Source organism: Myotis nattereri (assembly GCF_964212035.1).
Source record: "Myotis nattereri genome assembly, chromosome: 8".
Taxonomy (NCBI): Eukaryota; Metazoa; Chordata; class Mammalia; order Chiroptera; family Vespertilionidae; genus Myotis; species Myotis nattereri.
In genome coordinates this window covers 47,200,314-47,227,033 of record NC_138083.1, presented here as the reverse complement: position 1 = coordinate 47,227,033, position 26,720 = coordinate 47,200,314, and positions in this window count along the sequence as shown.

Genomic DNA, 26,720 nt, shown 5'->3' with positions numbered 1-26,720 from the left:
AGGAAAAGCAATAATACATTTCAAGTCTATGCAAAACCTAAAATTTCTTCACATATCTTAAAAACACTCTAAAATTCCTATGTAAAAATCCACAAGTAAGTTACAAAGCACAAATTACTCAATTACTGATCAATGAATGTTTCAGTAGATATTTTTGCTGTTGTTTTTCCATAGCATTATACTGTACACAGTATAAAACAGAAATAGTTTTTTTCTAAGCTGCAACAAATATATGCCATAACTGTAATGACTATGTAATTTAAGATACAAATTACATCAGTTTTGAGTTTGAGTGGCATGATATTAAAATTACACCATGTTGCCCTAACCGGTTTGGCTCAGTGGATAGAGCGTCGGCCTGCGGACTGAGAGGTCCCGGGTTCGATTCCGGTCAAGGGCATGTACCTTGGTTGTGGGCACATCCCCAGTAGGAGGTGTGCAGGAGGCAGTTGATCGATGTTTCTCTCTCATCGATGTTTCTAACTCTCTATCCCTCTCCCTTCCTCTCTGTAAAAAATCAATAAAATATTAAAAAAAAATTACACCATGTCAATAGTCATACATTGTGTCATCCAATTCTAATGTTATTGAGAATAAAAACAACATGATCAGGATACAGAAGGAATTCAAAGAACAAAACAGCACCAACAAAAATTGCTACTTAGCAATGGAGGAACTGCTTAAATGAGGTTTGATGACAAGATGACAGAGATGAGAAAAAAGTCACTACACATACGGGTGGCAGGTTAGGCTAAGTGTCTGGGAAGGAGCCAGGGCAACAGTAAATGCTGGAGATTCATCACTTACCAAATTCAAGAACCCTGATAGCGAAATACCAACATATCATTACAGCTTTTGTTAAAATTGTCATGCATCTGCTCATATTATGATTATACTCACTAACAAGATCCTTTCTTTCTTGCATGACCTAAAATTAAAAAAAAAAAAAATTTTGGCAATGATCTTAGCAATTTTTTGAATCAATTAGTTACTTTTTATGATTTTTTAAAGTTTTATAAGATGAAGGTTTTGTATCATGTAATACAGAAAATAATAAGATAAATGTATACTAAGGCTGAACATTTGTCTTATTTCTCAATGACAAAAGTAATCTGCTATCTTGTGTTCAGTTTACATTTATTAAGACGTTCTGTATAAATCTGTTAAAGTGCCTCACTCTTAGTAGTTGAAATATGCCATGCCATCTTATCTTCTATCCAGAGAAAAAGAAATTATGCAAAGTTATTGGTACTCTATAAACATCATGGCATAATGCTGGTCATTTAATAATTGATGACAAGGAATATCTTTAAACAATCCTCACAATTCAGTTCAGATTATTTCTATCCAAACCACTCTCTGTACAAAGTAATGCCAAACAACAACACTATTAAATATGATGGGATTGTTTTCAAGTTAGCCTATTCAAGAATCATATTTTAGTTTTTTGCAATCGAATAGATCACAAATTGATTAATTTTTCTCAGTGCCTGTGTTGCAACAGCTCAGCAATGATTTGGTCTGCTGTGGTTCTTAAGAAGGCATTTTATTTTAACAACAAATGTGGAAGCTTGATGTTATTCTACCACTTCCTGTGGCTTTAAGCCTGCCAATAGAGAAAACCAGAAGAGAGGAAAATGACTAAAAAAACAAACAAAAAAACTATATGATTTTCAACTGATTTAGACATTGCAAACTAAATATTATGATCTTGAATTAACCAATGAGGCTTTTCCACACTCAAACTATTGGTTTTACTCTCAATATCACACTCCTTATACATATTATTATGCATCATACCATTCTGCATGATGTAAGATAAGGTGCGTGAACTGAATTGTGTCTCCCTAAAATTTATATGTTGAAGTACTAGCCCTCAGTACCTCAGACATCCAGTCTAATTAGCAAAGTACCCTTTTATTATTATAGACTAGAGGCCCGGTGCACAAAAATTTGTGCACTCGGGGGAAAGGGGGTCCCTCAGCCCAGCCTGTGCCCTCTTGCAGTCTGGGAACCCTCGGGAGATAATGACCTGCTGGCTTAGGCCTGCTCCCAGGTGGCAGAGGGCAGGCCCAATCCCTAGGTGCAGTCTCTGGTCAGGCTTAGAACAGGGCTGATTGGGGACTTGGGGTGCCGCCCGCTGTCATGCACAGAGCAGGGCGGATCGGGAGGTTGCGATGCCACCCTCAGTCACGCTGAGGGTAGAGCCGATTGGGGGGTTGGGGCAACGCCCCCTGTCACACTCAAGGCAGGGTCGATGGGGAGGTTGCAGCGCCACCCCCTGTCACGCACAGAGCAGGGCCCATCAGGGGGTTGGGGAGCTCCCCCCTGTCACGCACAGAGCCGGGCCGATCAGGGGGTTGAGGAGCTCCCCCGAGTCATGCACAGAGTAGGGCCAATAGAGGAGTTGGGGCCCGGCCCCCTGTCACACACTGAGCAGGGCGGATCAGGGGGTTGGGATGCCACACCCAGTCACACTCAGGGCAGGGCCAATGGGGAGGTTACGGCTCTACCTCGTCACACACAGAGCAGGGCCCGTGGCAGGGGGTTGGGGCACCGCCCTCTATCACCCACAGAGCAGGGCCGATCAGGGGGTTGGGGCGCCGCCACTGTCACACTCAGGGCAGAGCCAATGGGGAGGTTATGGTTCTACCCTGTCACACACAGAGCAGGGCCCGTGGGGGTGGGGTTGGGGCGCCACACCCTGTTACACACAGAGCAGGGCCGATCAGGGGGTTGGGGTGCCGCACCCTGTCACACACAGAGCAGCAGGGCGATTAGGGGGTTGGGGAGCTCCCCCCTATCAGGCACAGAGCAGGGCTGATCAGGGGGTTGGGGCGCCTTCCCCTGTCATGAACAGAGCAGGGCGGATAGGGAGGTTGTGGCCCCGACCCTGTCACACACAGAGCCGCAGGGCAATCAGGGGGTTTGGGTGCTGCCCCCTGTCACGCTGATCCCGGTGCCGGGAGGCCTCTCAGCTCCGCTGATCCCAGTGCCGGGAGGCCTCGCGGCTCCGCTGATCCCGGTGCTGGGAGGTATATTACCCTTTTATTATATAGGATAGAGGCCTGGTGCACAGGTGGGGGCTGGCTGGTTTGCCCTGAAGGGTGTCCTGGATCAGGGTGGGGGTCCCCACTGGGGTTCCTGGCCAGCCTGGATGAGGGGATGATGGCTGTTTTCAGACTGGCGGGTGACTGAAGCTCTCAACCCCTCCTTTTTTTCTTTTTTTTTTTCTTTTGGGCCAGCTTTAGCTCCGAGGCTTGGCTGCTGAAAGCAGGTATCTGGTTTGTTTGCGTTCTATAATCGAAACACTGTTTCAACTCCAGCTCTGAGATCCTGGCTGGCTGAAAGCAGGTTTCTGGGGTTTTGTTTAGCTTTTATATTTGTAACAATGTTTCAAACTGCAAGCTCAGAGGCCGGCAGTGGCAGGCGGGGAATGTTGGAGTCCTCCGTCACTGACGCAAGCAAACCTCATGTTCACTTCCAGCTACCTGGCTGCCGGCCGCCATCTTGGCTGGCAGTTAATTTGCATATCACCCTGATTAACCAAAGGGAAGGGTAGCGGTCATACGCTAATTACCATGTTTCTCTTTTATTAGATAGGATGAGCAAGGCAGGAGAATCAGTCAGAAAAGATGTGAAATTGGAAGCAAAGGTCAGATATGGAAATAGAGAGATTGATGATGATAGATAGATAGATAGATAGATAGATAGATAGATAGATTTGGAGATGCTACTCTGCTGGCTTAAAGATGGAGGACTGGGCTAGGAGCCAAGGAAAGCAGATGGCTTGCAGAAACTGGAAAAGACAAAGAAACAGATTCTCTCCTAAAGCCTCAAGAATGAAAACAGCTCTACTGACATTTTGAATTTAGAACTTTTGAACTGCAGAATTCTAAAATAATAAATGTATATCTTTTTAAGGCTCTAAATTGTGGTAAATTATTACAGTAGAAATTGAAAATTGAAAACACATGCTCAAATTGACATAATCAAGAAGTATCTATAGCCTGACTTCCTATAGTAGAAACCCTTATAAATTATTAAGATTGAGATTTCTAAGTAACCCAAATGGAATGTTTACAAATTATTTAGTTACTGAATTTCAAAATCATTTTTTTTTACTGATTTGAGAGAGAGGAAGGGAGAAGAAGAAAGTGATAGAAATATCAATGATGAGAATTATTGATCAGCTGCCTCCTGCAAGCCCCCTACTAGGGATTCAGCCCACAACTCTGGCATGTGCCCTGACTGGGAATCAAACCTCCTCAATCATGGGTCCACGTTCAATCACTGAGCCCCACCAGCTGGGCAAAAATCATCTTAATAAATATTTATCATTAACAGTTTTTTGAAATTCATCTTTGTTGTTGACACAAAATAAGTGAATTATAAAGTATTTTAAATAATTATTTAGTATAAATTTCATGTGAAGAAATAAACCTCTTTGTATTTTATACTTACTACAGACACACCTGAAAAATTCTCGTTTTCTGTGGATAGCAATAATATGTTTCATCATATTATGGATGCAACTTAACACTAATTGTTCTATTTAACCGCATGTTGCTTTCTAATGTAATGAAGTTTTACAATTAGAAAAAAAAATCCATCATACTTTCACATCTGACAGGTTTTTGCCCCACAAAGAATTTCAATTTATTTCAGCACTAATGTTGCAGCTAGCAACAATTTTGGAAAGTTTAGTACTAATTCAGAGAGAGAGAGGGAGGGAGGGAGGGAGGGAGGGAGGGAGAGAGAGAGAGAGAGAGAGAGAGAGAGAGAGAGAGAGAGAGAGAGAATACTCTTGCAAAATTTACCACAATTGTTTACTTTCTGAAAATGAGCACTAAACCATTTGCATAACATCTGCACTGCTTGGAGGGTTGAAACACTAAAGCAATTAGCTCTGTGTTCTATAATACATGTTGCAACTCAAGCAATACTGAAGTTGAGCTAACTTAATATTTAATTAGAAAAGAAAAGGCACTTTATTTGCCCTTTTCTATTAGTACTTCCTTAAACCACCAGATCATCTTTAATGTGCTAAGAATCTTGTTTTCAAAAGAATTCCAGGAAACATCATATCATGAAAAAAAATCTCTAAGGGACTTTCATTTAGTTTTTCTAATATGTGTTTGTTTACATCGATTTTATGTACTTGCACAATACGGATTTTACACGGCAATTATACTATAGCTCATAAAGCTGCAAGTCTACTATAAGACATTATAAGAAATAATTTATAATAATCATATGCCAGAATAACTATGCTGTTATAGATTAGATGCATTCACCAATAGTTTTCAAACTCTAGATAAGCATCAGTATCTACAATTTTATTTTATTTTTTTGGTATTCCTTACCTGAGGATACTTTTCCATTGATTTACAAAGAGAGAGTGGAAGGGAGGGGGAGAGACACAGAGAGAGAAACATCAATGTGAGAGAGACATATTGATTGGTTGCCTCCTTTATGGGCCCCTAGCAGGGCCAGGAATTCAGCTTGCTACCAAGGTACCTGCCCTTGACTGGAATCGAACCCAGAACCTTTCAGTCCTCAAGCCAAGCCAGCCAGGGCTACGATTTTATTTTAAGAAAATGTTGGGACTAGAGTAATCATGTTTTGTTTTATTTTTATTTTTTTAAAAGAGTCATAAGATTTGACCATGGACTATTTCTGGATTTGAAGTAACTGACAATTCAATATTTACTATTAAGTCACACTAACTTCTGTATTAAAATCACCATGATTATGTGTACTATCCCTGAAATCTAGGTACAGTATCATAGATAGCTATATGTATTCTACAGTAATGCAAATAAAATATGAGTACTGAAAAGTTCTGCTCTATTAAGAAATCATGAGTCATCGTACAGTTGAATACGGCAACACTGATAAAAAATCTGTAAAATACCTAAGAATGCTAACAAATATTAAACTAAATGTAGTAAGATATATTTTTGCCTGGCGATGTTTGCCACAAAGAAAGGGGAGTAACAGGTACCAGAAATAAAGAGGTCACGGAGAATAGGAATGGTGAACTCTCAAGCTGAAGAGAAGGTAGGCAATCCTGATGTGCGTGAGGGAAGAGACGGGGGTGTAAAAGTGACGGCTGGTTTCAAAACCCAAGCAGAGAAAATATGGACGAGGACACCATGTCGGGATATTGGGAGAAATGAAATCTCTGCAAAAAGCTATTTATATACTCTAACCTTTGCAAAAACCATATTGGGAATTCCTTTTCCTTTATTTTATTTAGTTTTGTATTCATTCATTTATTTTGGCTTCAAGAGATACAACCTACAAAGCATTGTTTTTATCAGAAACGTTTTAAGGGAACGATAGACATGTAGATAGATCAGAATGGTAGAGGGAGAAAGCTTAGTAGCTGGTGTAAAAGCAAAATTGCCTTGGAGACTTGTTTAAGTGTCAAAGAAGACTTTATTCAAGACTATTACAATATAGGAGAGAACCTGAACTCAACTGGTGAAACAAAAGGAGAAAAGATTTTTAAATGCTGGGATGAACTCGTGGAAAGTACTAGAAGACATTAGGGGGTTGTTGGTCAATGTGATTAGGCATCTGTGTCTTCTAATGGCCACCTATGGAAGTTAGGCCCCTGCCTTCCCAGATAGAGGCACTATCTCCTCAAGTGATTATATTCCAAAGGGATAATTCCCAGGTCTTTGGGCAAATGTCTCTGGGTTGTAGGAGATTTACATCTCAAAAGGGCAGAGAAAGAATTTACAATCACAAGTTTTCTAAGTAAAAGTTCTAAGGGAGGTCAGGCCGATAGCCAGGAAGAAAGCTGTCTTAATTTTAGTAAAGCTAAAGGAAATTTTAAAGCCATCTTGATCACTGATAACCACGACGGAAGTGTGGAGATTTAGATTATCTTTGCCTAGTATATGAGGCACTTTAAATTTTCAGGGTGACTAATTTGAACAACAAAGTAGGTATGAATGGATGACCACATATATTGGTTCACTGAAAAGAAAAGCCTAATTAATTTCATTGATTAATTTCATTCTTACTGTAGGATCTTTGCTAGGGAAGAAGGGTCTTCAAATACAAACTGGGGGTGGGATTATGGACTAGGGGCTCATAGAGGAAATGAAACATGTTTTGTTTTGTTTTTTAGTTTAACTTTTAATTACACCCTAACTGAACTCACATGGCTTCTAATTAGAGAACACTTACATATATTTTATTTATCAGCAAGTCTTTCAGTCTTTTCTTATAGTAGGATAAATATTTTCCATGGGAAGTTTCAACAGACTACTGAAACTAAATTGGACTCTATCCTCCCACAGGGCACAGCATAAAATATAACACACGTCCATAGTCCTACACATGGTTTCTAACATAGATGAGATATGAAAAACTGAACCCTACTTGCTAGTTCTTGCAGTTATTAAACCCAAAAGGCCATATCTCAATAAAGTGACATGACTAAAATCTGATTCAAGTTCATTTCCCAAGTACATAAATTCCTCCCATGAGCATTGAGGTTTTTAAAGAGCATTAACTTTTTCACACCACTACAGAATTGTATATTAAACCCTGGTGGATTAAGAGTGTCGAAACATGTTTAGAAAGTGCCATATTTGCTTCATTGTATAATTGTGCATCAGGGGAATGAAGAAGTAAAACTCAGCATTAATTTCCTGATTTCCTGAGCTTCTTTGTATAACTGGACAACCAGAAGAATATAAATATTTTTAAAATTCAAATGTACTTAATGTTAAATCTTTTTAGTACTTATATTTACTTCATATTAATGTATCATCACGGCTTTTAAAGAGTGTACCTTTTCTTACTGAATCCTAGTTGAAATACAACATTATATTCATTTCAGGCATACAACTACTTTAATTTCTTTCATCAATGTCGTAGTTTTCAGAGTACAGGTCTTTCACCTCTTTGGTTAAATTTATTTTTAGCTTTTTTATTATTTTTATGCAACTGTAAATGAGATTGTTTTCTTAGTTCTCTTTCTTACAGTTTCTTAGTGTATTGGAATACAACAGATCTCTGTATAGTAACTTATATCCTGTAACTTTACTGAATTCATGTATTAGTTCCAATAGTAGTGTAATAAAAAGTGCAAGGGATTTAGTGATTGTAACTTTTAAAAGCCCTCAATAGAATACCTTCTTTTCTATAAAGGTATTTCTAGGTATACATTTCAATTAAACCATTAGACCAAAACTCAAAAATTTAGCCTTTATTTTTCCTAACAAATAACAAAAAGATTACTTATAAATTATAATATAACAAGGTCAATAGTTATGAGAGTCATATTTTAGCATTTTTGAATCTGAAGAAGTCATCATTATTCTTCTTGGAAATAAAATACTAACCTCAAAATCTAAATATTAATAATGTAATCCAAAAAGACCCAATGATCAAAATTATATTGGTATTTTTACTATAAAACTAAAATTTATTCTTAAAGAAACAAAAGTTCATTATATTTTTCATTAGCTTAGAATAATTGTTAATTTGAAATTATAATTGCTCATATTGGTTCAAATTATCAACAACCAAACTACTGTATAGAAAATTATAATGATATACAAAGAGAATAATGCCTAATACTGATAATAAGACCTAAACATTAAAATGCTGACATTATGTTTTTTAAAAATAGGCTACTTTACAATGACTTGAAATTTAAACTCCACACCTATAATCACATTAAATTAAATTTTAAAAATTAGTTTAAAAATTAAAGAAAAAAACTAACAATGTTGAATTATTTAAAGTATGTTAATTTTTTACTGAAAACTTTCAAATACATCCTAATTCCTATAGATTTATTAAATACTGAATTCTGACATGTAGTTACTATTGTACCATATATATTTTTCTTTGACCACATACATGAGGCTCCATTCTAGGTAGAGTCTATTTTCAAATAAAAGAATGAAATGAGCTTTCTTTAGAGACTGAGCTTCTGAAAACACATTTTCAAATCCTGCCAGTTTCACAATTATAAATAGCGGGTGGTAGAGTGCATTGCTGATATAAGGAATAATGTTGAGGGTCTTATTTCCAATTCCATTTTTTTGTTTGTTTTTTGACCAACAGCCTTACTTCTATTTGGACTGATTTAATTTTTTTCAGATAATATATCATTAGAGGTTTATATGACTGATGTAAGAAGCTAGAATGAAAAAACTAAAGTTAGCCAATATTTCCATAAGTTAAAATTTACTTACAAATGCACTGTAATTCAAAGTAGGAGGAGTGGAAAGATAATCCTCTATAATAATAAAAGCACAATATGCAAATCAACCGAATGGCCATCCGGATGTCCTTCTGGACAACCTTCCAGGTGACCTTCTGCACAAAGCCAGGGCTGCAGCCATGGGATCAACACAACTGCTACAGCTGTGAGGGATCGAGGCAGCCACCTGGCTGTGAGGGAGGGATCAAGGCAGCTGCTGTGGCTGCAAAAGCCTACTCTTGCACAAATTTTATGCATAGAGCCTCTAGTCTATAATAATAAAAGTATAATATGCTAATTAGACCAAACAGCTGAACGACCTTCCAGATGTCGTTCCAGATGTCCTTCCGGACAAAGCCGTGGCAGTGGGGGCAGAAGCAGAGGCAGTTGGGGAGATCAGGCAGGCAGGCGAGTATTTACAGGTGATCAGGCAGGCAGGCAGAGGTGGTTAGGGGTGATCAGGCAGGCAGGTGAGTGGTTAGGGGCAATCAGGCAGGCAGGCGGAGTGGTTAGGGGTAATCAGGCAGGCAGGTGAGCAGTTAAAGGTGATCAGGCAGGCAGGTGAGTGGTTAGGGGTGATGTGGCAGGCAGAGTGGTTAGGGGTGATTAGGCAGGAAGGCAGAGGGGTTAGGAGTGATGAGGCAGGCAGGCAGAGGCTGTTAGGGGCAGTCAGGCAGGCAGGCGAGCAGTTAGGGGCAATCACACAGGAAGGCAAGTGAGTGGTTAGGGGCGATCAGGCAGGCAGGCAGACAGGCAGGCGAGCGGTTAGGAGCCAGTGGTCCCAGATTGCAAGAGGAAAAACTGGCAGTCAGACATCCCCGGAGGGCTTCTGGGATGCCAGAGGGATGTCTGACTGCCATCTTAGGCCCAGTCTCCAGGGGAGTGGGCCTAAGCCAGCATGTGGACATCCCCCAAGGGGTCCCGGACTGCGAGAGGCCACAGGCCAGGCTGAGGGCTCCCCCCCCCACCCCCCGCCACCAAGGGCATGAATTTTTGTGCACCGGGCCTCTAGTACAGAATAACAACTCTGTCAACAGGTATTAACTTAATTATGAATGAAAGTTATTTTTAAACTATAAGAATTAGAAAAATATGTGATTTATAGTTTTAGGTTAACTTTTGATCATTCCTTTATTTAAGTATACAGAATTCACTCCCCTTTTATATCATCACCACTTTCAAATGATAAATATAACTTATGAAGATAGTAAACAACTTTCATCTCCCATTATCTTTTATTCTTCACATTACCTGAGCACCTGGCTTCTTGGGGCTTTGTAATGTGGAAGGACTTCACCTAATCCCAAAGAATAAAGGCAAGTAGTAAAAGAAAAAGTTATGCACACATATGTACTCAGGGTTCATTGGTCCTGACAAAAATAGGAGAAATGCCATCACTGGGGACATGAACCTCAGGACACACACAGCAGGTGCCCCACGGAACAAGTGGAGCGCCTGAGGGATGAACTGTAAGGCTGCAGAAACTGAACAGCATATCACCCATTTCCCACAAGAAATTTTTAAACTTCTTTATACATTTTTGCCTTAACCCCCTTTAATTTCATAGTAAAATACCCTTGGAAAACATCACTCATCTTTACATGTATTTATAGCTCAAATATGTTTTTGGGATTTTCCATTAAGAATAATATACTATGCTTACTCTGCCTGAATTCACACAGGAGTAATTCTCTACAGAACTACACTTCATTTCCTTTTTGAGTGTGTAACTCTGGAAATGATTTGAATATAATGAAAATGCTATTAAATGCACTTTTGTCGAACAACATAATATACCTCACTTTAATAACCAAAATGCAACCCAGTCATTCATCTTCCCAGAGAACACGGAATGCCTGGTATAAAGGGGAAAGAGCTCTGAGCATGCCATTTCTCCGGTTTTATGTCAAACCAAAGCCAAGAAAGAATGATACGTTACGACATGTGCATTGTTTGTTTAAACAAAACTTACAGCACTATACTTATGCTCTGGGTGAAAAATCCCTAAGTGTATATAAGTTTAGGAGTGCCTTTATTTTACAACTCTACTGGTAAGAACAGCATAAAAAGTATGCAAAAAAAATGGTGAAAATTCTAAGCCATCTTAGGGAATTATAAAGAACAGTACATGAAATTATAGTGTGAGGAAATCTGAGAAAAATGTCTTGTATTCTTGAACACTGGTAAGGCCCTGACTGATGGTGGTACTCAGGTCTCCTCAATTACAAAAGAATAATTACTTTTATTTTGCTTTTGTTTAAAGCTCCCACATAACTATTATTAGGGGAAACCATTGCTTTCAGAATACTATTGAGATTTGAAGATTCATTTGTTAAAAGAACATAGTGTTTAACACAAGACAAAGAGAACTTTAAAAAAAGAAACATGACTTGTCTATTCCATACTTTAAATTTAATCTCCTCAAAATGAGCCTATGATTATGCAATAGTCTTTTAAGTTGATTATCATTATTTGGAAATATTCTCCATTAGAGTTGGAAGATTCTTTTTTAGCATCAAATGACTTCTGATTGCTTTCATTTCAAAAATAATATATTTAGTTGTATTCTTGTTTGTTTTTTGTTTTCTGAAAAACAAAAACTAAGTTTCTAAAATGACTTGATTGGCTGGGCTGATGTGGCTTAGCGGTTGAGCATCGATCTAAAAACCAGGAGGTCATAGTTTGATTCCCAGTCAGGGTACATGCTGGGTTGCTGGCATGCACGAGGCAGAAATCAATGATTCTCTTTCATCATTGATGTTTCTATCTCTCTCTCTCTCTCCCTTCCTCTCTGAAATAAATAAAAATATATAAATAAAAAAATAAAATAAAATGACTTGGTTGCATTGATGTTAAGTACACCATTGACCCTTAGTATTACAAACATATTATGGATTACATATAACTAGAGGACCGGTGCATGAAATTCGTGCACCCAGGGGGGTCCCTCAGCCCAGCCTGTGCCCTCTAGTAGTCTGAAAGCCCTCGGGGAATGTCTGACTGACAGATTAGGCCTGCTCCCCACAGGTGGGCCTAAGCCAGCAGTCAAACATCCTTAGCACTGTTGCGGAGGTGGGAGAGGCTCCCTCCACCACCGCTGCACTCGCCAGCGGTGGGAGTGCACTGATCACCAGAGTGCAGCTCCTGCATTGAGCGTCTGCCCCCTGGTGGTCAATGCATGTCTTATTGACGGGTCATTCCACCATTTGTTCGATTTGCATATTAGCCTTTTATTATATAGGATTAGCTACCCTTATCATTCTCCACTGTTTGCCCAGACCAAAGACTGTGGACCAACTTTGATTCAATCAGTTTCAAATCTGTTATATTCTTTTACTTACCACCACATTTGACTTGATTTTCTTTTGGACGAGCTGTGAATTTAAGCTCTTTATAGAGGCCACACTTGAGGCACAAGAAGTCACAGTTTGAATTGTGACCAGGTCTGAGTTTGAGTTTGCTTTATGCTCTAAGGCAGTGGAGCTCAACCTTATGGACACACTGGAACCCATTGGGGAGTTGTAAAAAACAAACAAAAAAACACAAATTTTATATATATATATATATATATATATATATATATATATATATATATATATATATAATACAAAAGATGTGGGAAGGGAACATTAGGCAGTGTTGCTGTAATGATTTGTCATATGGTTTTCTTTTCTGCGTACTCACATTCAGTAAACAGTATGAACTGTCAGTTACCTGGGGGACAGTAATATGTGGTCTGGGATAATGTTCTGTCTTCACCTGTCTCCCACAGGTTAGTCAAGAGGACCCCTGGAAAATCCTTCCACACTCTATTCTAACATCCTAGTGAATTGTCAGTCTTCTGCTTTAATTTGAAACTCTTTGAGAGAGATTTTATCTTTTTCATCTCCGTAGCTTCAGAACTTTGTAGTGTGCCTGACAACCAGTTAAAATTTAGTAAATGTTTATTATATGAATATTTAAAAAGTGAGCATGGTTAATAATTTAAGATTATTTGAGCAACTACTTCAGTTGATCAGACAAAATAAACAAAATATTCCCACTTGAATATCAACTTTTCTTCTTTCTTGCCTTGACTTTTAAAAATTAAGATCCTCCTATGAAGTCTCAGATATACTCTTTGGAGATATGCAAAACCTCCAAAATTTCATGTTTAACATTCAAATTTGCAACTTATCAACATCAACAGAGCTTTCCTTTGTTGACTCTTACACCTTTACAAAGGTTATCATATCACCCTTTTTCTCCCCAACTTAGAGTCCATAGTCATTACAATCAACTCTTTGCATCTTCCTTCTACTGTCTCTTCTTCCTGTCTATTCCTGGTAAAACTCCAACCCTGACTAGAGACAAAGCTCACCCTATAACTGAATTCACCTAGAGGTAAATATTCAACCATGGGGATGACTGGCTTGAAAGTTTTGATTGCTCATCTCAAATGGACACTGAGTACTGCAAATCAATCCTGCTACTAATAGAAATACTTTCCCACTATGAGAGGGAATTTTCAGCTAAGAAAAATATAGTCATAACTGTACTCCACCTTCCCTCCCATTATCCTATAACCCAGAGAAGCAGCAAAAACCAACAGATTGAGTCTGTGCTCATGTCCTATAGGTAAGATATTTGCCTTTTTTTCCTTCCTTCCCTGCCTCTCCTTTCAATGCCAGAGGAGCTGGGGCTTAAAAGAGGAAAAGAGAGAGATGGGATCTGAGATCCAGAATAACTTCTCCACTTCCCCAGCCCAACTGGTGTGGAGATTGGGGGTGGGGGGGCCTCATTTCACACACACACCAATCACATATTTCCAAACCAAGCCCTCTGACCTGGATATGAGGCTATCCAATTAAAAACGAACAAGGCCGTGTCTTAAACACAATAATAAGACTATAATGATAGCAAATGCGGCTGAAAAGTTAATTGGGCATGGATACCATATCAAGGGGAGTGGGTTCACACAGCACAGAAGGAAAGTATAATAATTAGGAAAACATAAAGTGATTCCTGTTGAGACACCTCAGTTTACCAGTGACTTTGGTCACTTCTCATACTGCTCTGGCCACTGATTAGTCTTTGGATAGCACACTAGCTCCATTGTTCACTTTAATTACCCAGTCCGAGCATGAGAAAAGCAAAACTTTTTGCATCATTATACTTCTCTTACATGAAAAAAAAGTTTAAATAGAAATTAATCATTCCTTATTCACCATTACATTTTTTCTTAATCAGGAGAATTTTTTAAATCAATTTTGTCTGCTTATCCTGCCCATTAAATATTAGATTATTAGTGTCCTAATTATTTCAAACTTTAAGTTCATTCATTAATGTATTCAGTCAAAATACTGAGTTCCATCCGCATACTAGGCATTAAGATTCAATAATAAGTTAAATAAACTTCGTCAAGAACTTATGGTCTAAAATGTGCTTAGCATTTCTCAAACTTGATTTTATTGTTTTAAAGTTGTTACGTTTTTCATATATCAATTTTAAATGCATATTTTAAAAAATAGAATTACTTTCAAAGAACTACATAGCAGTTTTCTCCAATATGTTTATAAAATAATTTTATATGAGATAATTTCATAAGAAAGTATGTCATCTTCCTTGGAGCTTAGCACATCCCTCTCCATCAAGCACACTTACTGAGGGAGATAATAGTGTTAGTTTTACTTTTCTTTTCTTTTCTTTCTTTCTTTTTTGTTAATCCTCACCCAAGGATATTTTTTTTCCATTGATTTTTAAAGAGAGTGGGAGGGTGGGGAAGGCAGAGAGAGAGAGAGAGAGAGAGAGAGAGAGAGAGAGAGAGAGAGAGAGAGAAAGAGAGAGAGAGAGAGAGAAACATCCATTGGTTGCCTCCCACATGAACCCCAATATGGCCCAGGATCAAACCTGAAACCGAGGTACATATCCTTGACCAGAATCGAACCTAAGACCCTTCAAACCTAAGACCCTTCACTCCGTGGGCCGAAGCTCTATCCACTGAGCCAAACTGGCTAGGGCCAGTTTTACTTTTGGCCAGAGACAGATATACATGGAACTATGGAAGCCTAAGTTCCAGGGCCCCCCCACCTCAGTGCCCCAGAGAGACCTTATCAATGTATTCACGTGATTATATATATTAATATTTAATTTTTTAATTATAAATTTTAACCAAAATTAGGTAAGATTGCTGCCCCTTTCCATTATGACTTTCCTCCACAATACTTGTCTTTATTTGGGATTTCACTGGAGCAGACCTAGGCATCGCAGCAAGGAAAATAGACTTTTAGACCTACAATTTGAAAAAAACAATTGTTTGGAAAGTTTAAATACATTAAATAAGAAACTGCAAACTCCTGAATTGAAAGTACATGTGGATATTAAACTTAATTAGTAAAGACCTGAGTGAAAATGTAGATAAAATTAATGGAATGTAAAACAAAAGTAATAATAAATCGAAATAATTCTGACACTGAGGAGCTAATTGTAATGAAAAATGATCTCAGATCACACCAAAAGCAGTAACTCATGTAAAGGAAGAGATAAATTTTGAATACAAGTAATTAATAGGCTTGTGTATTGTTTGACAATCCAATTAAGTGCCATGAATCATATAAACACGTTGGGAAACGTTTACATTCATTGCTGCTGTGACATAATATGGACAAGGATAACATCAAAATCACAGCAGAGCACAAAACCAGAGCATCAGTGACAAATCAGCAAATGCCTTTTCTCAATGGGAGTGTGTAAGAAAGGTTCTGCAGAAGCAAACTTGGAATGCCCTGAATTTCTGCATCCTACATGTCAAAGACACTCGGAGCAGATTTCTCAAATTTGATCACAATTCTAAAATATACAATTTACAAGTAATGAGGAACTGATAGAAATTGTAAATAATAGTAAAAAAAAATTCCTAAACTCTTCTAAAGAAAATATTGAACTACCTTTTATTCTCTATAGAAAATATTACAAATTTGTTTTCAAATGAGGCATTCAAAGAATCATCAACAAAAAATGTAGAGGAAAAATATTGTAAAAATATGTCAGGAATTAATAAAAATATTTTTTTTTTCTGAATTTTCTTAGGTTTGTCATGTTTGCTAGCTTTCAGTCTTAATCTGTTGCTATCTATCTTCACAACCTAACTGTTCATTTTATTACTGGTTTTGCATTTGTAATTTTCCATTCCTTTTTATAAAGCGTTCACTCACCCCTGAATTGATAAACGCTTCAGTGCTCACAAAACTGGATCTGCATTTGCCTTTGCCTATTTTTCAGGCTTAGCCGAGCATATTAAAAACAAGGAGAATGCAGTGAGAATATATAAATCTACAAAGAGGACACTTTTGCTTTCAACTGTGTGAGATGTTTTCAAACTGGAGATTTCACAAAACAACACTGACTAAACCCAAAATGGGTTTACTGACTGCCATTTCTTAAAAAAAAATATAAAAGATTTGTCTTTGCAAAAAAGATGTTAAACATTAATGGCTCCTTTTTAAATGACTTTGTAAGAATGTGCAGGAAATCCAGATGTGTTTGAATGTTTTAAAATACCTATGCTTGCTGTGCTAGGCACTTTTATGTTCCTGCCATAATAATGCTCAACAACCCTCCTTAATCTCTTTTTAAAGGGGGGATTGAGAAAAATAGAATAAATATAATTACTGACTGTATATGTCTTAGTTCATTAGGGCCCCTATAACAAAAATAACATAGTCTAGATGGCTTAAAGAATAAATATTGCCCTCCCGGTGTGACTCAGTGGTTGAGTGTCGACCTATGAACCAGGAGGTCACAGTTCAATTCCCCATCAGAGCCCATGCCTGGGTTGCAGCTCAGGCCCCAGTAGAGGGCCTGCAGGAGGCAGCCAGTCAATGATTCTCATCATTGATATTTCTCTCTCTCTCTCTCCCTCGTTCTTTCTTATGAAGTATGAGAAGTCCACATTCAAGGAGCTGGCAAATTCAGTGTCTGGTTTGGGCCCCTCTCGCTGCCTGGTTCTTGGTGGAAAGAGTGAGAGAGCTCTCTGGTGTCTTTTGAGGGCACTAATGCATTCACCAGGGCCCTACCCTTATGATCTAATCACTTCCAAAGGCCCCCACCTCCCAATACTATCATACTGGTGGTTAAGATTTAAACATGAATTCTGGGGGAGACACAAACATTCAATCCATAACATATCATAATAAATAAATAAACAGAGTCTTATGATAAAGCATAGTGGAAGAAAGGAATGCTATTTTTGGAAAAGTAGTGAGAAAACCTCCCTGAGAATGAGAATTAAATATTATACCTGAATGATGAGGAGGCAGTAATGAACAATAATAAAAAATCCCAGGAAGAAAATCATATATGGGAAAGAGCAAATTCAAAGTCTGTAATAATATTTGAATGTTTTAAGAGTTATGCCTACTTCTTAATATATTTACTACCTCCTTTATTATTTGGCTTTAATTTGCTGACTTTTATAATATTTCCAGGCACTTACATGGATTAAAGAATACCTAGTGCACATTGTTTTGCCCACCACCTACACTTCAATTAATAAGTCTCAAAAGACCTCTCGAATCCTGTTTAGTATGAGTTTCCATGCAACTTGAATTAATTATGAAAAAACAACATATGACGAGACCTGACAACTAATGGCATCACTAGCAAGGGAGCAGTCCTTGTTAGGGTTGTAAAAAGACAATCCGTGACCTTAGCACTTTCTGAGGAAATTTTACACTTGACAGCTTGCTAGAACAGCTCTTAGGAAAGTAGCGCAGCAATTCATCTCTTTCATAATTGATAATATAGCCTATAAAATGATTTCATTTAAGGGCAGACAAATAAAGGATACCATTTGAAAAGATTAAATGAATTTGAAAAACCAAAGAAATTTGAAATAGAAAAGCTCACTATAAGAATAATAGTCTGTATAAACTCTATTAATACATGCTTTATATTGGTCATGGGCTACAGAGTAAGATCTCAGGAGTTAGTGGGAGTTAAAAATCCCTATTCTTTCACTTACTAGCTCTTTAACCTTAAATGATTATTCAAACTGTACTTCAGTTTCTCAACAAATGATTGGGTAAAAAAAACATTTACCTCACAGGTTTATTATAAACAAGTAACAAAGAGCTTTGCAAATTATATTAATATGTCTTTGATTTTTAAAAATATTAAATTTCCTGATTTTAATAACTTCCAGACAACTCCAATAAGTGAAAATACATCATCTGATGTTCATTTGGCAAAAATGTTGCCTAATTTAGGCCATAATCTTAACTATGATTCCTTTCCTTTCTTGTGGCTGTATTTAAAGGTTTAGAGTAAGCCAAAATACAGTGCAGTGAATCTTAAATAAAATTCAGTAAACTGACTTAACTGAAATGTACCCTCTTATTATAATGCTACGCCTGTGGTAACTCATGGTGAAATAAATATGTACCTATATGAGCCTTCCAGTACCCTGGGCCTCTTTAGCATCTAACTTCCTCTCATTAATGATCTAGTCCAGGGATGGCGAACCTTTTGAGCTTGGCGTGTCAGCATTTTGAAAAACCCTAACTTAACTCTGGTGCCGTGTCACATATAGAAATTTTTTGATATTTGCAACCATAGTAAAACAAAGACTTACATTTTTGATATTTATTTTATATATTTAAATGCCATTTAACAAAGAAAAATCAACCAAAAAAATGAGTTCGCGTGTCACCTGACACATGTGTCATAGGTTCGCCACCACTGAAGTCCTCCGCCAGACCTTCTCAACCCCAAATCATACTTTAGACCTTGTCATTATCAGCAACTGCAAGAGCATCCCATTCTCTAGTCACCATCAGTTCATATTCCAGAGCTTTTCCCTCTGTTCTGATGCTAACAAATCCTCAGATCTGACCAGGATTTAGGATTTGTAGACTTGCTTTTTCACTGTCTCACCTTCTTCACTTTCTCATTTCTTTCCTTTGAAGCTTAAAGAGTCCAATTATCATAAATGTTTTCTTGAATCCATCCTCAACTCTCTTGTCCTTCCCTACCTTTGTCCTTGTTTGGCTAAACCTCAACCCTGATCAAATCTAAGTCTCTACCCACTTTGCCTCTGAGCCCAAAACTGTGCAGCTGAGTGTGACCGAAGGAAACACACTAATATTGGCTGGTCTTACTAAATTCAGGATCCTACTAATTCAGTCTTTAAAATCTCTGACAACCACACAATGTTTTACTAGTTCATTTGGACTCATAAATGGTATCTCCTCTCTCTTTAAGTCTTCAATATCTCCTCCGCCATCTTTCATCTCCTCTAATGACTTAGTTTTCTGCTTCATTGAGAAAATGAAACAATCAGAGTACAACCTCCATAAACCCTATAGCGTTTGTATGCGATTGTACTGATTTAATCTATGTTTTCTCCTGACAGTATGGATGCCCTCTCAGTGTACTTGATTCTATCCTCTTCCAATTACTAAAGGATTATATTCCAGCAATTATTTCCTCTTTCAAGTAGATTATTTTCTCCCACCACTACTGGATGTTTCACATCAGAATACACACTCAATTGTATTTATATCACTTTAAAAATCTACTGGCTTCATTATTTCCTCCAGCTATCACACAATTCTCTTCTGTCCATCATAGTAAAAAGTCACAAAAATATATCTTAAGTAGCTTGTGATTTTCTCTCATTCTCTTTTGAAAAATTCCAGATGGGCTTTCACAAACAGGTATTGTCTTGACCACCATGAATCCAAAAGTCAGTTGTAAAGTTTCTTCTCAGTGTTTGACATAATTTGGGGTTAGGACTCCAAACTCTTTAAACCTTTCTTACATGGTTTTAGAACACAAAAATCTCTTGGTTTACTTCTTACTTCTTTGGTCTCTACTTCTTTGTATCTCCTCATTTTCCCAGAGACATGAAACAATCTTTATAAGGAAAATGTAAATGAGTTTAAGTAAACATTTTAGAAATCATATTATGGAGACCTAGAGAAACCAGGATGTGAGAGAAACACATCCACTGGTTGCCTCCTGCACATGCCTGTCCAGGGCCCAGGAAGGGGAGGAGTCTGCAACCAAGCTAGGGGCCCTTCAATGGAATGGAACCCGAACCCTTAGGTCTGCAGGCTGAGGTTCTGTCCACTGAACCAAACCGGATAGGGCTCAACCCAAGAGATTAAAAAAAAAAAAATGCCCTGCCGGCATGGCTCAGTGGTTAAGATAGACCTATGAACCCAGAGGTCACTGGTTGGATTCCCGTCAGGGCCAACATCAGGGTTGTGGGCTCCATCCCCAATGGGGGGGGCGTGCAGGAGGCAGCAAATCAATGGTTCTCTCTCATCATTGATGTTTCTATGTCTCTCTCCCTCTGCCTACCTCTCTGAAATCAATACAAATGTATTTTTTAAAAAAAGAAATCATATTATGTAGGTAAAGGAAATAATTAACATCTCTCTGAATTAAATATTAAAGTGTTAGGCATCGATTAACTAAATAGAAATAAACTGCAATCTCTTTAAGGTCTAAAATTAAATTATATTTCTCTACTTGTTAGTTTGACTTTATTCTATACTAGTAGCCTGGTGCACAAAAATTTGTGCACGGGGGGTGGGGGGAGGGTGTCCCTCAGTTATTAAACATTTATCGGCACAACACTGACCACATTGGTGGTGGTGGTGGTCTTGTCAGAATGTGTTATATTATGCAGATGAAAATCTATTTAAACAGATTTGATGTAGGTATTTTCAAAGATGGAAGAATTGTCCCGTCAACTATTTTAGTTGATTCATATCTTCACTAATTGTCATCATTGCAATGTTTTTGGTCCCCTTATGGATTGCTGGATATAATAGGTCATGTGCTGTCCCTGTCCTTTGTAGCCTTTGTTTCCTTAAGGACTCTAGTTTTCCATTTATATGTTTAAGTACCAACCTTACCAGCTTAAAAATGTAAGCTTTTAACACTGCTCTCTCTGTTCCGTATCCTTCCGATGAAAAGAGGAGTTGGGTTGCAGCACAGGAGAGAAATTCAGAAGGGGAATATTGAAGTGATGACTGCAGTAGGAGAAGAGGGAACCTATTTCCCTGGCCACAGGTGCTGCCGCCCTAGACTACAGGGCTGGCAGCTTCTCCAGGTGGCTGCAGCCTGGGACCTTGGGCGGGTAGCTTGTCCATCTCCTGGGCTGCAGCCAGCCGCAGGCGCTGGTGCCTAGACCAAAGGTGGGCTGCTGCTTCTTCTGTGCTTCCAGAGAGGGCAGTCAGTTACGTGTATATGTGTGTGCATGAAAACATAGGCATGTACACGTGTGTATGTGGAAATCTGCTGGGCAAGTCAAAACCATAGAAGAGTTGCCCCCTATCTCTTGAATCTTCCAGAGATATCCCCCATTGTTTATTCTATCACTACTAGAGAGGCAGTATTTGCAGCCAGACAGCCAGTGACTCTCTCAGTGTCTATTTCTGACTTCTTCTTTCCCTGTCTGTCTTCCAACCCCTAATCGTATTTCCACCTGGATGCATCATTTTTACTCCCAATATGCTGTATAGAGAAGGAGTCAGGATGCTGTCTTCCCATGAATAGTACTCAGTAACAAACCAAATGCATTTTAGTGGGGCCATGCCCCTACCCACCCTCCAAATCCTTTCCACCATGCATTTCTGTTTCCCTTTTTGTTTGCTGGATTGTTCTGCTACTCCTTCTCCTCACCCTACCACCCTTGGATCATATGTAAAATTATTTTACCATGTCAAGAAATTATTAAAAATACAGGTACTTTGAAAAAAAAAATACCGGTACTTCTCCAAACAACAGTCGCAGCCGCCCGCCTCTTCCCTGCTCCCCTCTGGTTTCTCCGGTCACCGATCCCCGGCTGGAGTGGGGGGGTGGGGGAGGGGGGCAGGGAAGAGGCGGCTGCTGGATGCTGGCGTCCACCTCTTCCCTGCCCCTCTCCGGCTTCTCCGATCACTGGCTGGAGGGCGGACAAAGGCGGCCTTATTCTCCGATCCAGGCCCAGGGGCAGGGCAAAGGCAGCCCCCAGGGACACCTTTGCCCTGCCACCCAGCTCTTGCCTGCTGCCTGGGTTTCTGATCACCGTCCTTCCCCTTTGCCTCCCATCATTGTGCCTACATATGCAAATTAACCGCCATCTTTGTTGGTGGTTAATTTGCATATCACCCTGATTAGCCAATGGGAAGTGTAGCATAGGTATGGTCAATTACCATGTTTGTCTATTATTAGATTAGATGCTTCATTTGTAGGAAATAACTGCAAATTTTACATGTGAAAGATAATAATTAAAAGCATTACTTTACTTTAACTGGACTTCTGGCATGGGTAAAATGAATTACACCAGGGAGAATTAAGCCACAAGTTGAACAGGCTTAAATTCAGGAATGTACTTTCAAAGACAAGTAAAAACAAGGACCTTTTCTATTGGTCTTTTAGTCACTATTATTCTATTTTCTTCTAACCTATTAAATATTATGTTTCTAACCATCTCTCTAATTTGAATAGAGACCAAATAGCATCATTTGTGTTCTATTTGCTAATATCTAGGTAAAGGTCCAAGTAGATAGTCACTTTGGTGACATTAGGTGGGTACAAAAACATATTTGGGGAATTTAGTCAATAAATTTAAATTCAAAATCAAAGGCCATATCTAACATGAAGTTTGCTAAGGATAGCAATGTTGTTGACTATTATCCTCACTCTTATGGAAAGTAATTGAATTCACATGTGGTAGACAGACTACACATACATATTAATTTATTTTTCAGTTAGTCATTCATGCAAGAAATGTGTATTGATAGCATTTCTGACCTTCGGGTGCAGCTTTCAAGAACAAAAATGAAATTTAAAAAGGAAGAGCAGCCCTAGCCAACTTGGGTCAGTGTATAGAGCGTCAGCCTGCGGACTGGGGTGTCCCTGCTTCAATTCAGGCCGAGGGCACGTGCCTGGGTTGCGGCTCAATCCCCAGTAGGGGGTGTGCAGGAGGCAGCCGCTCAATGATTCTCTCTCATCACTGATGTTTCTATCTCTCTCTCCTCTCTTCCTCTCTGAAATCAATAAAGAAATATATTTTTTTTTTTTAAAAAAAGGAAGAGTAGTCTAAAAATCTTTGTTAAGAATAGAAATATTTACTTCCTGGAGTGCCTCTTCATAACACACACTGTCAAACTGAAACCAAGGTGATCTTTAAGGCTGAATCCTCATTGCTTTCAGTAATGAGAAAAGCAGAGACCTAGCTCTGGGAGGATAACAATGAACACTGTCAACTAAGGCTCATACATGTGAAAAATTAACATCGTAGACTAAAATTTTATGCATTTTGGTCCTTCCTTCAGGAAAAACAACCCACCATCTGCTCCTGTTTGGTTTGCATAATTCTTACTAATATGGAACACAGGATAGAACTCTACAATTCTCTAGGTCTTGGGCTACATTTGAAAAGATTAGAAGATGAAGGTATGGGTGTGATAAAAGACTAAAGGATATGTCCATGTGTGTTGTACTCAAGTGATGTGTGTGTACATTTGTATGTTTTATATTCACATTGCTCCATAAAAAGTATCACCTATGTATCACTAATCAGCACAGCATTCCTCTTAAGTATTTTTCCGCCATGGGTACTCAGCAAAATTAATTTCCTTAACAAATCTGAAAAACATTATCTGACTTGAAGACAAAATTAGATTTTCTGACATTTGTATGAAATGCAAAACATATTAAGAATGAAGAGTTTCAAGAGAGAAAACCAGAATGGTGGCATTGGTAAACATGGTACTCACCACAGCCCACAACCACATCAAAATTACAACTAAAATACAGAACAACCATCATACATAACTGCCTGAAATATGGCGGAATGGAAGTATTACAACTAGAGAATTAAAGAAGACAGCACAGAAGGCTGGTAGGAAGGGTGGAAGTGGGGAATGGGTTGGTCCAACACCCACATGTGGTGTGTTTTTATTCAAGAGGGTTATCTTGGCTGCGGAGGCCTCCCATGAGGAGCAAGGGGCAGGGTGGGAACCGGATGGAGGGGAGGCAATGGGGGAACAGAGGGACATCTGTAATATTCTCGACAATAAAGATGTAATAAAAAAGTATGAAACGTTTTAGGCAAAGGCATAATCTTATAATGGCTCCAAAGTTATGTGACACTACAGCCCACTACAAAATGTTCTTATTTGCCATACTTATCTCAATTGTGAATCTACTTTTTTTTTTTCATTTTCTCTGTAAAATTTTTTAACTTCATTATTAATGCTGGTTCTTAGATTAATTAAACATTTAGATACATTTATGAATTTCAAATTTATCCTAAAATATATAAAGAACATTAACTACTCTTGTTTGTGTTTAACGTGTAATTGTGGCTAGGCTGACCAATAGTCCCCACAGTTTTCATCAAAAATGATTCCAGGTGCTGCTGTAAAGGAATTTTGTAAGTGTAATTAGTGTCTAAACAGGAGACTTTAAATAAGAGAAATAGTCCTGGACGGGATTCACTGATTCACTTAGGAAGTCTAAAAAGAGAGAAGAGATTTTCCTAGAGAAACCGCCAGACTGTCTTCCAAAGTGGCTGCACATTTCTCATTCCCTCATTCCCTCATCAGCACTTGGCTTTGTTAGTGTTCTGCATTTTGGCCAATTCAATACCCATGTAGTTGCATCTTGTTATGGTTTAATTTGCATTTTCCTGATGACATATCATATGGAGCATGTTTTGTGTGAATATTTTCCAAATGTATGCCTTCTTTGGTGAGTTGTCTGTTAAGGTCTTTGGTCCATTTTTTAAGAGTTGTTTTCTTATTATTGAACTTATAGAGTCTTTGCATATTTTGTGTAACAGTCCTTTATCAGATGTGTCTTTTGCAAATATTTTCTCCCAGTTGCTCTCTTGCCATTTATTTTTTTTGACAGAGCATAAATTTCTAGTGAAGTCCAGTTTATCAATTCTTTATTTCTTGGATCACGCCTTTGGTTGTTGTATCAAAAAAGTCATCGCCGAAGCCAAGGTTACATAGATTTTCTCCTTTGTTACCTTCTAGGAGTTTTATAATTTTATATTTAGTTCTGTGATCTATTTTAAATTAATTTTGTGCAGGTGTAAGGTCTGTCTCTATTTTTTTTTTTTTTTTTTTTTTTTTTTTGCATATGGATGTCTAGTTGTTCTGGCACCATTTGTTGAAAAGACCTATAAGTTTCATGAATGTTTCCATTGACTTTCATCATGAGAAGGGCAAACCATTCCTTTATTTCAAAATCCATCACAGTGATTTTTTTAAAGGACCTAAGGGAAGAAAATTACTCTCATATTGCACTCAGGTCTGTCTCTTTATAATGCAGTCAACTTCATTTCTCTTCTAGGAATGCTAAATAGAATAAAACTTAAGAAACAAAGTAGAAGTTCTTCAAGAAATAATTTTCCCTTTCCTACAGAAAATATGACAAAAATATTTTACCACATTGTGTAGTTATATATGCATCTCACTGTTTGTAGATTAAGCACATTTCAGCAAATTTTCCATAGACAGACAATACACATATAGATCACTTTATTATTCCATCAATATCAATGTAATTTTCCCATGATAATAAGATTGTTTAAAAGTTTTAGAAAAATAAAATATGACAGTGCTGTTGTTTTTTTACTATGTGGTATAATATTATACAGAAGTTAAATTTAACTGCTAACATTTGTCACCTATAAAATCATTTTTCCAATGGTGCAAGTTTTTGGCCTTAGTAGCTTTTCTGTCACTCAGGCGGGTACTCTGTAGACCACAAGAATATCTCATATACATAATGAATATTTTAATGAGTCTCTGATTCCAATTTTAGAAAATTGATTTCCTCTTCCTGTTTCATAATAGTATTTATATTGCCGAAAGGAATTTAGCCCTGGCTATTTGTGCCTCAAAGTTCTTTAAGATTGAGTGTATGGCTTCATAAAACAAATTAGGTTACAACATCTTATCAAGTTCAAATAGTTATATATTAAGTTTCTGAAATAGTGAGTACGTATACCCTATGACACACAGGTTACTTTATTAATGTATGATTTTTAACATAATATTTTATAAATTGTCAAACAATAGCTTTATTTTTGGTTACTCTATATGTTAAAATATGTACATAGCTTCTTTTTTGAAGAAAAACTGATGGCCTTAATATTTGAAACCTATTAGCCAATTATTCATTTTAAGGAGTCTCTAAAAGGTAATAGACATTTTTTAAATGACCACCTGTGAGAAATCATATATGTTTTGTTACTCTAGAAATTTTATAAAAATAGTGACCCAATATTTCAGAATAGTTCTAGTTCCATTGAGAAGAATACATCTATATTAGATCCACCTGTACTATTTACTAGTACATTTGTGTTTACATAACAGAAATCCTAAGCTAAAGAGTCTTAAAGAAATAACAATTTATTTGTTAAATGTGGTAATGCCACCTGTGAGGGACATAATAAATTCTCCAGTTCCTAAGTAAGGTCTGGCCTGTAAGAGTT